This window comes from Dicentrarchus labrax, unplaced genomic scaffold (genome assembly GCF_905237075.1).
Source record: "Dicentrarchus labrax unplaced genomic scaffold, dlabrax2021, whole genome shotgun sequence".
Classification (NCBI taxonomy): Eukaryota; Metazoa; Chordata; class Actinopteri; family Moronidae; genus Dicentrarchus; species Dicentrarchus labrax.
The window spans coordinates 1,653,959-1,669,515 of NW_026136717.1; the positions used below are offsets into that span (position 1 = coordinate 1,653,959).

General features: G+C 39.9%; 2 protein-coding genes across 4 annotated transcripts in view; one reads left to right on the forward strand and one right to left on the reverse strand.

Moving 5' to 3' along the window:
* LOC127379674 (SH3 domain and tetratricopeptide repeat-containing protein 1) overlaps positions 1 to 3,848 on the reverse strand; it is a 196,878-nt gene extending 193,030 nt beyond the window's left edge. The window contains exon 1 of the mRNA XM_051429585.1: positions 3,770 to 3,848. The gene's annotated coding sequence lies outside the window, so the exon portion shown is untranslated. The remainder of the gene's footprint in view (positions 1 to 3,769) is intronic.
* The window catches only part of sstr1b (somatostatin receptor 1b), a 251,490-nt gene that overhangs the window by 109,802 nt on the left and 126,131 nt on the right, over positions 1 to 15,557 (forward strand). The window lies entirely within an intron of this gene.

A 15,557-nucleotide genomic window follows, 5' to 3' on the forward strand; every position in this document is an offset into this window, starting at 1 on the left:
GCCACAGCTGCCGACACAATGTATGATTCTGCAAAAACCTAAATACTACTCAACGTTTTATAAATCTTTTATTTCTATAATATGGAAGCATGGCAACTACAGGTTAGGATAGGACATCTAAAAAGCTTGAATCCCTTCGATCTACCATTAATTGTTAGGACCAAGTGTAAACCCACTGTGACATATTCTCGCCAACCCTCAAAGTTTTTCTGTGGTCAGTGTCTCCCATGTGAAATTTGACCCAAACTAGGGTTACTGCTGGGGTGGTCAGGCATATTTTAGGGCAGCAGCCACTCTTATAGATCTGCCAGTGTTTACTAATGAGGCAGCACAATAATGGTAGCTTGTCAGTTTTTGCAGGCTGAGCTGTACTCCTCATGTTGATGGAGTGTCCTTTTACAGTAAGATATGAATTCTAAAAACAGACCAACCCCTTCTTGGCTATGCTCTTCAACTCTCCGGTGTCTGTGGCAGCGCGTCAGGCTAACGGCTAAGTAGCAGGCCACAGTTTGTAGAGTGGAGTCATTGATTTTATAGAAGCTGGAGTTGGTTGGTGACGAAAGCTGCAACCACATATGTCACCTGCTTCCAGATCAGCGAATAGAAAATTAAATCAACAACAATAGTAAATACACATATACAGAGGTTTTCAGCTGAAAAAACATTGTTTGGGGTTTAGTTACTCTTTAATAGATGACATGGTGTTTGTTTAGTAGTAGCATTTTTACAGCTTCAATAGCTGTTCAAGGACACAATGTAGTACCCTGAGATCTGCTAGCTGCCAGGTATGTTTTTTTCTTTTACAAGAACAGATTGTTGTTATTGGCTGGTTTGTACTGATGAAGAGATAAAATGTCTGAGGTTCAAGGCTCAAGTTTCATTTGGCTGTTATTATTATTGGTATTTATGGAAATCATGGACACAACTCAGCCTGAGCTAAAAATACACAAGTGGTGAGAAAAGGGCGCCTCCCTGATACACGTACACTAATGCAGACATATATGGCATTGGAATACTATGTCCTCACAAACCATTCTTCTTCTGACTCACTCATTTAGCCCCCCCCCCCTGCCTGACCCCTCTTCTCACAGTCCAACCCCCTACTTCCTGTTATATTTTGGGGAAAGCTCAGTTGGAGCGTGAGAACGCTCTCGGGGCAGGCCGTCTTGACCCACTGGTATTTGAAGCAAAATACACACATAGCTTCAAATATTTATTTGGCAAACCTCACAAGGCAGTGGAGGTGTGCCCCCCCCCCAACACAGGGTTAATTAAAAAAAAGGAAGAGAGACAACAAGTATTTTTGTTCTCACCAATTACTTAACCACATGAGTTTGGCTAATAGTTTCCTTGTGTATGTAACACCAGACAGCAGCTTGGTCCAGCCCAATCAGAGGGTCCCTGTCATTACAGTCCGTTTACAGCCCCACAGCTGTCAGTAATCACTCCTGGAGTTGAATAATGCCTCCCAGAAACAATCAGAAAGGAAGTTGTTGTGGGGTTAGGAGCTGGGGTGGCAAGGCAGACCCCAGATTGGCCAATTTAAAGTGGGATTTAATGACTGGACCTCCCTCGGGTTTTTGCATGGTAAACATCTCCCACAACCAAGCTGGCCCACTTCCAGTTCTCCCACCGCCACAGCCTCCATAGAGCCCGACAGAGCATCCTCTACCGAGCGCTACCTCTCCTTCTCTTAAAGCCTCCGGAGCTCTCATACCATGCTCATTACAGGCTCTGGTTTAAAACCGCACGCACCGCAGTCTGGTATTAGTGGCTGTCAGGCTGACGGCTGAGTGCAGTGGTGGTTGTGTTTTGTGGGTGGCTGGAAATGGCTGGTCTCTGCTCTGTAATTTTGGGGTTGGCAGTTTGGCCACAATGACACACACTTGAAAAAGCTTCAAACCTTTCCACACACTGTGTCCTGAGTCATGTACTGAGTCAGAATGATGCATTAGAGTACATGAATGAATACTGTTTAACATATACTTGAAGAGTCAAAAGCAAACAAAGAATGAAGGCTGTTAGTCAACATGGAAAACCGCTTTCTTACCACAAAATATCAAATACAATTTTGATCAGTTATGTTGACATGTATAATGTGGAAAATCTAGATGGAACAAGTTCATTTTTATGAGTAGCATAATCAACTTAAAAACGTATGCTTCCAATTATTAGGTAAGTGGTAATTAAAAATACCTTTTATTGTAGAGAAAAAGCTTATTAATTCAACTCATTTTGTTGAAGGTTCTGTGGATTATAACCTTCATTTTAAGGGCATTTGTTTACTATATATTCAAAATGAAACAGGTTACAGTATATAGGATCATTTTTCCAGGCAAAAATCCATCCCTTACATTACAGTGTGGTGTACTAATGAGGCACCACTGCAGTAATGGCAGCTTGTCTACTTCTGCCTACAACAGTTTTCACAGTAAATGTAAATAAAGGTCCACTGAGTGGAGAGACCTTTTACAGTAAGATATGGTGATGAATTCTAATAATCTTGTCTACACACATTGTGAATTTGTTCAGTGGAAACCCTCAGTACCTGGTATTCCAACAGAAACTCTGTATCTCTTGAAATCTAAAGGTATGTTCAGATCAAATGTGGAGTGCACTGAACATTTGTTTGAGCCATCCATCCACCTCCTCCATATGTAGACTTTCTTGTTCTTTATACTATGTCACCTGACTTCAATTGTACATCAAAACATTATGCCAAATGGGCACATCCAAAAATGGCACCAGAGGGGTACTATAGCTACTTCCCAAACTGCTGTATTTGACGACATTGACAGGGGTTTGCTACCAGTTTTCCACTTTTTTTAAGCAAACTTGCTACCTGCTGGAACTACAATTAACTGTTTCCTATACTTAGATATGCTACATGCTAGGCTTGTCTAAAAGACATATTTTAAAGATGTTTCAAAGATAAAAAAGGACTTATAATTAGTCATATCTTAACTAATGTTAGCAAAATGCTAGCCAGCTAATCTACATCAATCATTAGCTAGCTAGTTACATCTGGGGTTGCCACCTTCAACTTGAAAAAATAACACCTTGGCAGCAGCCTCATGCAGTGGGGTACACAAATCAAGTGGGGGGCATGCAGGTTCCCTCCCATGACATTTTTTTCCTGCATTCTGGGGAAATGTTATGCACCAATTAGTGCTTTCCATGCATCAAAACAGAGTCAATAGAGTGAGACAATTCAATTCAATTCAGTTCAATTTTATTTGTATAGCGCCAATTCATAACAGAAGTTATCTCAGGACACTTTTCAAATAGAGCAGGTCTAGACCGAACTCTTTAACATTAATTACAGAGACCCAACAGTACCACCATGAGCAAGCACTTGGCGACAAGGGCAAGGAAAAACTGCCTGTTAAAAGGCAGAAACCTAGGACAGATCCTCCGGCTCTAGGTGGTTGGTCGTCTGTCTCGACCAGTTGGGGTGAGAGAGAGAGAGAGAGAGAGAGGCAGAGAGAGAGAGAGCGAGAGACAGACAGACAGACAGGTGCACAGCAACAACAGTATTGGCAATGGCAGTCAAGCAGGACCATGGCAGGAGGCTCCACCAGGATCCATGAGAACCTGCGAGACGAGAAAGCACAAGAACTCCGGGGAAGAAGTGGAGTTAGTAACATGCATTAATGGGACATGAATGAGTGCATAAAGAGAGAGGAAGGGAGGAGCTCAGTGCACCATGGGCAATCCCCTGATAGTCTAGGCCTATAGCAGCATAACTAAGGGATGGTTCAGGACTCACCTGATCCAGCCCTAACTATAAGCTTTATCAAAGAGGAATGTCTTAAGCCTACTCTTGAATGTGGTGAGGGTGTCTGCCTCCCAAACCACAACTGGAAGCTGGTTCCACAGGAGAGGAGCTTGGTAACTGAAGGCTCTGGCTCCTGTTCTACTTTTAGAGACTATAGGAACCACAAGTAGCCCAGCATTCAGAGAACATAGTGTTCTAGTGGGGTAATAGGGTACTATGAGCTCTTTAAGATATGAAGGGGCCTGACCATGAAGAGCTTTATAGGTGAGGAGGAGGATTTTAAATTCAATTCTACATTTTACAGGGAGCCAATGCAGAGAAGCTAGTACAGGAGAGATGTGATCTCTTTTTCTAGTTCCTGTCAGTATTCGTGCTGCAGCGTTCTGAATTAATTGGAGCGTTTTAATGGACTTATTGGGGCAACCTGATAATAAAGAGTTGCAGTAATCCAGCCTTGAAGTAACAAATGCATGGATTAGTTTTTCTGCATCTGCCTGTGATAGGATGTGTCTAATTTTTCTAATATTACGTAAATGAAAGAAGGCGGTCCTAGAGGTCTGCTTTATGTGGGAGTTAAATGACAAATCCTGATCAAAGATAATTCCAAGATTCCTGACAGTGGTGCTAGAGGTCAAGTTAATGCCATCTAGAGTGACTATATCTTTAGACAATGAGTCTCTAAGGTTTTTGGGGCCAAGAACCAGAATTTCAGTTTTTTCTGAGTTTAACATCAGAAAATTGCAGGTCATCCAGGATTTTATGTCCGTAAGACATGTTTGTAATTTAGATAATTGATTAATTTCATTGGGTTTGATTGATAGATATAACTGCGTATCATCTGCATAACAGTGAAAGTTAATGGAAGGATTCCTAATAATGTTGCCTAAAGGGAGCATATATAAAGTAAATAGTATTGGTCCAAGTACAGAACCTTGTGGAACTCCATGACTAACTGTAGTATTTATTGAAGATTCATCGTTAACATGTACAAACTGCGAGCAATCTGATAAATATGACATAAACCAGCTTAGTGCGGTTCCTTTAATGCCAATTTGATGCTCAAGTCTCCCCAAAAGAATATTATGGGCAATGGTGTCAAATGCAGCACTAAGATCTAATAATACAAGTACAGAGACAAGTCCATTGTCAGAAGCAGTCAGAAGGTCATTATTAACTTTAACCAGAGCTGTCTCTGTGCTATGATGAACTCTAAATCCTGACTGAAAATCCTCAAATAAACTATTGTTATGTAGAAAGTCACACAACTCTTTGGCGACTACTTTCTCCAGAATCTTAGAGAGGAAGGGGAGGTTAGAGATCGGTCTATAGTTGGCTAAAACCCCTGGGTCAAGAGTGGGCTTTTTAAGAAGGGGTTTAATTACAGCTACTTTAAAGGACTGTGGTACATATCCTGATAATAAAGAAAGATTAATCATATCCAGTAAAGAAGTGCCAATTAAGGGAACAACTTCTTTAAGCAGCCTAGTTGGGATCGGGTCTAATAGACAGGTTGATGGCTTCGATGAAGAAATGATTGAAGTTAACTGATGAAGATCGATAGCAGAAAAACAGTCTAAATAAATATCTACGTTTACATTGACAGAAGTCCCTGAACTTGGAGAGCCACTGATAACTGTTGATGGCAGTTGGTGATTAATTTTTTCTCTAATAGTAATAATTTTATTATAGAAGAAGCTCATGAAGTCATTGCTACTTAAGTTTATAGGGATATGTGGCTCAATAGAGCTGTGAATCTCTGTCAGTCTGGCTACAGTGCTGAAGAGGAACCTAGGGTTGTTCTTATTTTCTTCTATTAGTGCTGAGTAATAGGCTCCTCTGGCATTACGGAGGGCCTTTCTATAAATTTTAAGATTATCTTGCCAATTTGAGCGATATTCTGATACAGTTGCATCAATTATATGAAGGATCCAAACATCAGACCATCATCATTTTGTACTGTTAAACTGATCAGAACAACTCTCCTGGATGTAGGCAATGTGGAGAAACAAATAAATATTTTCATTTATTTAGGTTCTGTGAACTTATACGGAATATAGGCCTGTATATAAAATGGATGTAATTTAAACCTTCTGTCCAACACTTTTCAGGAAGAATGAGGTAGTCTAGCCTTTGTAAGATTAATTTCCACCAAGAGGGTTATTGGTTAAAACACACACACAAACACACACACTGCTTCAGGTAGATAGAAAATTCTCTCAATTAATGTGTCTTCCTTTATACAACGGACTTGAGCAGGAGGTATTCGCCTAAACAACAATGCGTACTCTCCGTAACCAAGGCAACGATGACGTTGACTGACAGACAACTTTCCTGTCATTCTCCCCATTTTCTGATTTAATACTTTTCCACTGTGTCTAATTAAACTCTTTTGGTTTTAGGATTTCTCATGCCATTCAAGGCAGGTGAAAACATGCTGTATACAGTAGAGTGGGGTGTGAAGGAAAATACAGGACAATCCCATATTCTAGGGGACTGGCAGCTGTGGCTCAGAGGCAGAGCGGGTCGTCCACTAATCGGAAAGGCTTTGAGTGGTCGGAAGACTAGAAAGGTGCTTTACAAGTACAGGTCCATTTACCATTTACCATTTACCCCAGTTACCTCTGATTGCTAATGTCAGCAAATGCTGGCTAGCTTTGTAATTCTGAACTCAAAACGTAGACTATTATTCTTTTGCACTTTTGCACATTAAGTACTGTACATTTGATCTTTACTGTACATTTGATCTTGTATATATATATAGTTATTTATATATATATTTATATTTTTTTGTGCTGAATATTGTATATATATATGTTGTTTGTATAATATGTTGTTTGTATATCTGGAGTGTTGTAATGAAAATAATTTCCCCCTGGGATTATTAAAGAATTTCTGATTCTGATTCTGATTCTGAAATTGGTACCTGCATCGTCTTTACTGCTCTTGGAATACGTCTTTTTCACTAAATGACTATAATGAAAGAGGGTTGGTATATTTAAGCCTGGTTATCGACTCAGTGGGTGACAAGAGAGACTATCATCATTTGTCTCCATTTGCTTAATGCGGCTACAGTTTTGGAAAAACAATTAAATCAACATTTAGAAAGCCCAGTCATTCGTCTCTCCATAAATCAACTAAGAAGGCAGTCTTGGGTATGTACAAACAAACAGTCTGCTTCTATTAATTATTCATACACTGAGGGCTGATAAACAAGTCTGTGAAATCATGCCTCTAACATCCTGCAGTGGGAGAAGTCGTTTCCTGGATCAGATCCTGTGCAGGCTGTCTCTGGCATAGTTTCTGTTCCCGCGACCCTGCCATCACTCCAGGAGCTCCAAGCCGCCTGACTGACAATGTTCTGGGGGTTTTTGTGTCTAAAAATGCAGTGCATTCAATTCAATTCAATTCAATTCAGTTTTATTTGTATAGCTCCAATTCAGACAGACAGACAGACAGACAAACAGACAGACAGACAGACAGAAAGAGGTGCACAGCAACAACAGTAGCAACAACTACATTAATAGTAGTGACTGATGATGATGAACATGAAGAATTAGATGATGATGACGAAAACAACGCTGGGGGACAATGAGCAGCGACTACAACAACAATAGCAACCGTAGCAATAATAACAGCAATAATAATAATAACAATAATATCAGTAATATTAGCAATGGCAGTCAAGCAGGACCATGGCAGCAGGCTCCACCAGGATCCATGAGAACTTGCAAGACGAGAAAGCCTACTCTTGAATGTGGAGAGGGTGTCTGCCTCCCGAACCACAACTGGAAGCTGGTTCCACAGGAGAGGAGCTTGGTAACTGAAGGCTCTGGCTCCTGTTCTACTTTTAGAGACTATAGGAACCACAAGTAGCCCAGCATTCAGAGAACGTAGTGTTCTAGAGGGGTAATAGGGTACTATGAGCTCTTTAAGATATGAAGGGGCCTGATGATGAAGAGCTTTATAGGTGAGGAGGAGGATTTTAAATTCTATTCTAAATTTTACAGGGAGCCAATGCAGAGAAGCTAGTACAGGAGAGATGGTGGGCGGCTGTGGCTCAGTGTATATAATACGGAATATAGGCCTGTATATAAAATGAATGTAATGTAAACCTTCTGTCCAACACTTTTCAGGAAGAATGATGCAGAGTGGGTAGTCCACTAATCGAAAGGTTGTTGGTTCAATCCCCGGCTCCTCCCACCACATGAGCAAGATACTGAATCCAAAGTTGCTCCCAATGCTGTGCATCAGTGTATGAATCTATCTATAAAGCAAGAAATCTCTGTCTGTCTGTGTGGGTGTGTGTCTGTGTGTCTGTGTGTGTGTCTGTGTGTGTGTGTGTGTGTGTGTGTGTGTGTGTGTGTGTCTCAAATATCTCTGCAGATCAGGATCAGACTGACCTGAGAGTTTCCATATGGCTGCTGTGTGGTTTAAGGGTGTGCAACGTCGGCTTTGTTTGGACTATAAAGATACCGCTAATAAATTATTTCATAAATTATTTCCAAATTCCGCTAGCATTGCCAACGATAGCCACCCTAGCCACGTGCGCACCAGAGCCAATCACTGCATCACTGTGGTGTTTCCGAGTTGTCTCCCCTCGTCAATCTAAACCCGCGGACACTTTATAATCATATGGATGCTGTTATAATGTGTAGTGATTGAGATCCTGACCCACCAAACATCCTGGAAAGTGACGAAGTTACGTTTTTCACTCTAAATTACACAATTATTACACAATAATCACCAGCAGTAAACTGACTCCCTCATTCGCAACACGGAGAATGTTTTGACACTCTGTGAGTTTTCCCCAGTGACAGACGCTGTTTTTCAGGCAAAAATGTGACGAAGAGTCGGTAGGACAGGCGGGAGGACAGACAGGAGGACAGACGCTTCTCCACGTACAGCTGTGGTATTTTTTTTCCTCATATAAGTTTCCAAAGACAGTTACAGTTACTACGTTACTGTTGTTTGGTCCTGTAACGTTGCTTTGTGGGACATTTCTCTTTATTAAGTTGAGTGAGAGACCTGTGCAGTTATCAGACTGTCTGACTGACACGCCCTCGCTCCGCGCCGTCGGCTTATCCGTTCACACTGTAGGCGGTTCAAAAATAATGCTCCGTCCCTGATCCTCCTCTGGAGGTAGGATCAGGGACAGAGCGACATTTCCCCCCTCGCCGCATCTGAGTCTTTCACACAGAGGAGGGTGCGGAGAATTGGCGCTGGATCCCCGAATCTCTCTCTCTCTCTCTCTCTGATGTATGCTGGCCTATATTACAGGACTAAATAATATGTCCTAAATGTCCCTGACGTCCCACCTTCAAACACAACCTCATTTGGCCATCCATGAAAAAGCTACTTAACCTCACACTTTTCTATAGCAATACATACTTCCTACGGGCACTGCACTAGTATGATATGAATGTGTTATTCACTCAGTGATGGCAAAGTCCATCAAACAGAAACTGTGTGTGAAAGGGTGAATGTGGCACATAGTGTAAAAGTACTTTGAGTGGTGGGAAGACTAGAAAGGCGCTATACAAGTACCGGTTCGTTTACCAAAAGCGACATATATTTAGTCACATCTTAAGTTAGCTAAATAGCTAGCTAATCTACATCAGTCATTTGCTTGCTAATCTACATTAATCGTTAGCTAGCTAGTTACAAATGATAGCTAATGTTAGCGAAAAGCTAGCTAGACAGCTAGCTATGTCAGTCATTAGGTAACTATATTTGCAGGTGGCCAGAAAGTAATGTAATACACACATTGCAGTGCCATGTTTCTGTTTGTGAAGCTTGTCCCAAGGGGGGGCAGTGAACGTTTTTTGGGGGGGTTGTGATAAGTTGGGCTACTTTCTGTACCATTGTGGAACAAAGTTCAACTTCTTTCTAATATCTTTGACAGTGTCTCAGAACTTTTATCAGTTGTCCCTGGTTTATCTGAAGCTCTCTCATTGTCTCATCACAGCAAAAGAAAGGTATTACTTGTATCATGGAAAGAAAATACTGTTCCTTCTCCAGAATGTTGTTACGTGACCCAGCCAGTACATTGCATTAGGAAAGAATAAGATCTGTATTAAAGGACAGTCTCCTACAATACAATTTGGCAACCACTCATATCACACCTTGCACATAGGAGTTCCCGAGCTGAAGCCTCTCCTTACACTTTCTTTTTATTATTTTATCCACTAGAAATAGCCAATCTTCTCTCTGAGTTGTTTGTAGGTCATATAGAGGGTAGAGACTACTACATTTACTGTTTCATAACCAGTTAAAAACTCCTAGTACCTTTAGCTAACCAGCAGATCATGATCAGATCTTAAGGAGGAGAAGGAACATTACTTTCTTAAGTTGCTTATCTTGCAACATTTCCTCCTTCTTCGGGTTCAGTGTGAGCCATCTTGTTATGATTACCTGTCTTCTGTTAGCACATTGAGTGGGCAGACGGCTTTGATCAATCCCATTCTTTCATTATAGTCTGTCCTGTGATAGAGGCATACTATAATTTTACCTGACTGCTCTGTAATTGCGATTGGACATGTTTAGACGGGATCTTTTTTAATTTAATTTGCTAAATGCACCTGTAACCTGAGGCCTTGTTGAAAATGAGGTATAATAGAACATCACTGCAACTCAAAATCTGATGTTAATTATTCAGGTGTATTATTCAACCAATATTGGATATTGGACGTGACTACAGTGATGTTTTGATTGTCTTTGTGTCTTTGTGTAACGTAACTTAAAAAATGTGATCTTCCCCCGACTGATTTTTATACATTTCTACGTAAAGGTTTTGGATATTTCACGAGAATCCAACAGTGTACAACAGCTAATGTTAGCTTATAGAGTTTGCTAACAGGTACAAATGGTTTAATGAAACACAGCACAAAGTCCAAAGTCAAGCCAACTTTACTTCCAAGTTTGTGAAATGTATTGTGATTTTGTTGTTTTAGCTGACTAACATTTGCTTGCAGTGGATTGCTACTTGCTTAATGTGAATATTTCAACAAACCAAGGGCTTGTTAACTTTCTAACAAACTTTGTCACAGAAAAAAAGTCTTTAAAAAGTGAAAGAAGAATTCAATTCAATTCAATTCAATTCAATTCAATTTTATTTGTATAGCGCCAATTCATAACAGAAGTTATCTCAGGACACTTTTCAAATAGAGCAGGTCTAGACCGAACTCTTTAACATTAATTAATTAATTAAAAAGAAGAGTGGTTTATGTTGCCCACGTGGCCCAATGGACAAGGCATCTGACTTCAGATCAGAAGATTGAGGATTCAAATCCCTTTGTGGTTGAGAGCTCACTCCCAATAGCTGGCCATTGACAAAATCTGCAAAATGTGTGCCAAAAGTAACCAATGCTGTCTCAAAGGTCTCACTGTGGAATAAATGTCTGATGGGTTTGCTACTTGCTTAATATTGGGGTTTTACTCTACTAGATAAGATAATTAACATAAAAAGTCATCACACCTGATCAAACTCCAAAATGTTCTTTTTTTTTTTTGGTTGGTACCTGCTCAATTCTGCAACTAATTTTGTAAAATAAACAAGCAAAACAAGGCTGATTCCACTAAATCACTCACTGTTGTTATTAGATCGTACTGTGTCTAGAGCACTGACATACAGTCAGTGAATTAAGGTCACCATCATTCTCAAGATACACACAAAAAAAGCAGAAGACACGCCCCCCTTAACATGCAACAGTGTGCGCGTGTGTGTGTGTGTGTGTGTGTGTGTGTGTGTGTGTGTGTGTGTGTGTGTACGTGCGTGCGTGCGTGTTAGATAGAGATTTAACCAATAACCCTCTTGGTGGAAATTAATCTTCCAAGGACTAGGCTATCTCATCCTTTCTGAAAAGTGTTGGACTGAAGGTTAAATTTACATTCATGTTATATACAGGCCTATATTCCATATAAGTTCACACAACCTAAACCAAGTTGTTGTTTTTTTTGTTTCTCCACATTTCCTTCACTCTGAAAAAGGTTGATCTTTATTCCAGTTCCTACAGGAAAGCTGTTCTGATCAGTTTATTTATTTTGACACACCAAACATTTTGCTCATGTCTATGATCTGATGTTTTGATCCTTCATATATTTTATGCAAATGTGTCTTACTCTTTTGACTAAATTGGTGCATAATATTTCCCCAGAAGTGTCTGACATTCCAAATTTCAGGGGGGAGGACCCCCAGACCTCCCGCTTATTTGGTGTCCCCCATGGCATTAAACTGCTGCCAAGGCGTCCAAGCAGCACAGAGCAGATCGCACTGATCATCGGCGTAAACTTAACTTACTTGCTCGCTAACGTTATCGCTGGCAAAATACTGTCTGTGTAGAAATGTTAGTTGGGTAATGTTAGCTTGCAAAATTACTTCACAAGCTAATGTAATTATTATGATAAACTTTAAATAAATTATACAAAGCAAATTATTGCTTTCTATTAGCGAAGAGCGATGCAAGGCTGGGGCATCCATCCTAGTACGAGCATCAGGGCGCTGACTGCAGTTCACCTGACTGCCACTGGTGTCACTATAAACAACGGTTTTCTAAAAGATACGTATTGAACCTTTAACCAGCTGAGGCAGAAGTAGGCCTGCACCTGGCGAACAGTAAAATCCAACACACATAGCCTCAAACATGAAGCAGAGAAGCAGACAGAGGAAAACAAATCTTTGATGTCTTCTTGGTTGGTAAGAGCCTGTTTGATGTTTAGCAGGGCTTTTGTTGTGACAGTACGATCAGCTTTCAGGGATGCATGCTGCTGTATTATTGGTTTGAAGGAAACCTGGAGGTTTTGAAAGAGCCTTTTATAGTGGAACATGAGAATTAGAGTGAAAGCCTGTAATTATGAATGTGAGGACATCACTGGGAATAAAAGCTTTTCATGTCTTGAACTGTATGATGAATTTATTTTCATATGAAGTCAAAAGTACATCTTTTTACTGGCCTTCTGATAATATTTTTTGCAGCATCAATCTTCCAGAGGGACAGCAATGTGTGTCAGGGGATATATTTAAGCAGGTACAATGTAAATCCCACTGCCCAAGCATTGTATGTGACAGGTGGACATTTCCATGTCTTTAAAGCAGCCAACTCAAGTGAAATTCAGTGTGCTGTTTCTCTGTAATTAGCACTCAGTAAAAATTGCATAGTCTCACCTAAGGATAAGCACATGAAGCAAAGCAGCCATCTCTATGACAACACATAGGCAGCATTTAGAGAAGACAAGCAAATGCAGAAATGCTGATGAAGTAATAAGCAGTTTAGTTAATTGTATAGCTGGTCAGCGGAGTGGGAGCTGGTCTGGAACAGGTCTGCTCTCATTTTGCTCAAGTCTGAGCAATCAATTGATCTCCTACTGTGGATGTTGTACTGTTAAAAAACATATATAAATATATACATATAAAAAGATGGACGACATGACAGCTTTCCAAAAGTGAAGCCAAAACATCTTGATTGTGGTGGCTGACTGCCGTCTGTCTATCTTTCTCAGCTCTGAGGAGCCAGAGGAACCAGGACATAGTGAAAGTTTTATCAAAGTTACCTACTGCAGCTTTAACTTACATGATGTACAAAAGAGAACTTACATCCAGGACATCTCGTTACGTACATCCTTTGCCTAAACCAACCAAACATATAGTTGGTGCCTATAATAATACAACAGCAAGCTTTATTTTAAGTGGAATTCTGCATATTTTTTATTGCTAACTTCACCTTTAAATGACACTGCCACACCTAAGTGAGGCAGTGCTAGACATTGCTACGGTCAACCAGCGTGTGTATTACACACTTTGCCATGATATGCTAGACCTTGCCTACTGGTAAAGTAAGTACAGTAATGTGCAATGTACAACAAAACTTTTTTTTATTTTATTTATATTTTATTATTTATTTTTAATTTATGCTGTATTTTTTTTCCCAGTGCTGCTTGGTATCCTCCAACTGTAGCTGTAAAACTGTTGGGTCCACATTTTGACATCATTGATTAACCCAACCAATCGCATACTGATTACACAGCCCTGCTTTGTTTTATTCCTGACAGGCACCTCTTAGTTGATACAAGCAGGTAGGTTGTATATTAAAAACTGTTGTGTGCCCATCCATTTGCCTAGGTATAATTGAGCTCAGTCTTGGTGTATATGTGAGTCTGACCTCAGAGGCAACTCCCACCACTGAGCACCGAACCACTCCTCCTCCTTTATGTCAATAATACATCTCCCACTGACTGGGAAAACAAACCAACAACTCAGTCTGGGCTTTCCACACTGTGTCAATTAAAGCTGTGTGTGAAGGGGCAGAATAACTTCTCACTCTGTGTGTGTGTGTGTGTGTGTGTCCTTCCATCCTGACAAAGACCAAATGTTCTCAAACTCCTTCCAACTGATGATACTGGGGTGTACTTGCAGTGTACTTTGCATTTTCGTTTTGAAATTATAAAAAAGGAAAACGGATATTTTTTTCCTTTTTTTTTTTCTTGTTTCTTTTAAAAACCAGAAAATGGAAAAGGGGTTGTTTTTGGGTCCGTGTATGTTTTGGTCATTGGATTTTCCTTTCAGAAACGGGTATTAAAAAACAGAAAACGAGTGGTTATTTGATTTTCGTTTTAAAATACAAAAATTCAAATTGAAATACAAGGCGTTTTTCTTTTTCATGGTCAAAAAGGGATGAGCGAAATTTTAAAAATTATTCGATTTTCATTTTCTATTTCATATAACAAAAAATAAAATCACTAGAAAACAGAAACGGAAAAAAAGCCTGTTAATTCATATTCTGAGACCGGATGTTGTCATTTACAGTGTCTATAATACAGTAATATTTTTGCCGACATTATCAAACGGAAGAACTTTTATTTTGAAGAGCACAGGGCAAGGAAGCACACTAGCCAATCAGAGGACCCGCCCACCGACGGAAACAAAATACTGAGTGGTAAATTCGTTTTGTTAAGTAAGAACCAAAAAACGAGAAAACGAGCTGAGCTTTTGATTTTCGTTTTTTTGACAAAATGAAAAAACGAAAAAACGGCTTGTTTCTGGTTTCTGCTTGTGTCAATTATTCCCAGAAAACAGACTGATAAAACGTACCTTGCTCGCAGCAAAGTACACAGACAACAGCCACAACAATGATGTGAAAGAAAACAATGACATACTCTCAGTATATTTGTTTAATACAACATTATTGACTGGGTGTGATGAACGAGGCTGTGGCCAGAATTTCAGAAATACTGAGGTCACAAATGTATTCCTGTTAATTTTCCCAAATGACGGGATAAATGGTGTTTCAAAGCTTCCTCTGCACTAGCAGTAATACGAGTCTGGTAGAAAAATATTGAATTATTTATTTATTCAGGCAAAGTCTGATATGTGTACCTTTCTCAGGCATTAATCTTTACACTCAGTGTACTAGTTTGTCTTTTAGAATGAGGCAACTGAAAAAGACAAAACCAAAGAGAAAACCAGAAGGATCACAAATTGTCGAGATGAAATGAAAAATGCCTTTTTACTCTTTTAGATCACATCACCGGTCATATTGCACAAGATGTGGTAACAGTGTATGTAAAAGAATAAAAATTTTGGGTACAACAAAATAAAACGTGTGTTTACGTAAGCTTGAACCAACCAATATCAACCAGTAATATCATGACATCCACTCATCGATCAGTCTTCAAGACACAATGAGCGAAGATTCATTAGTTAGCTAGCTAGCAACAGCATGGTTGTTGCTAGGCTCATAGGACTTGTCGTGTATCAAAATGATCTTTAGGACATAAGACAAACAAC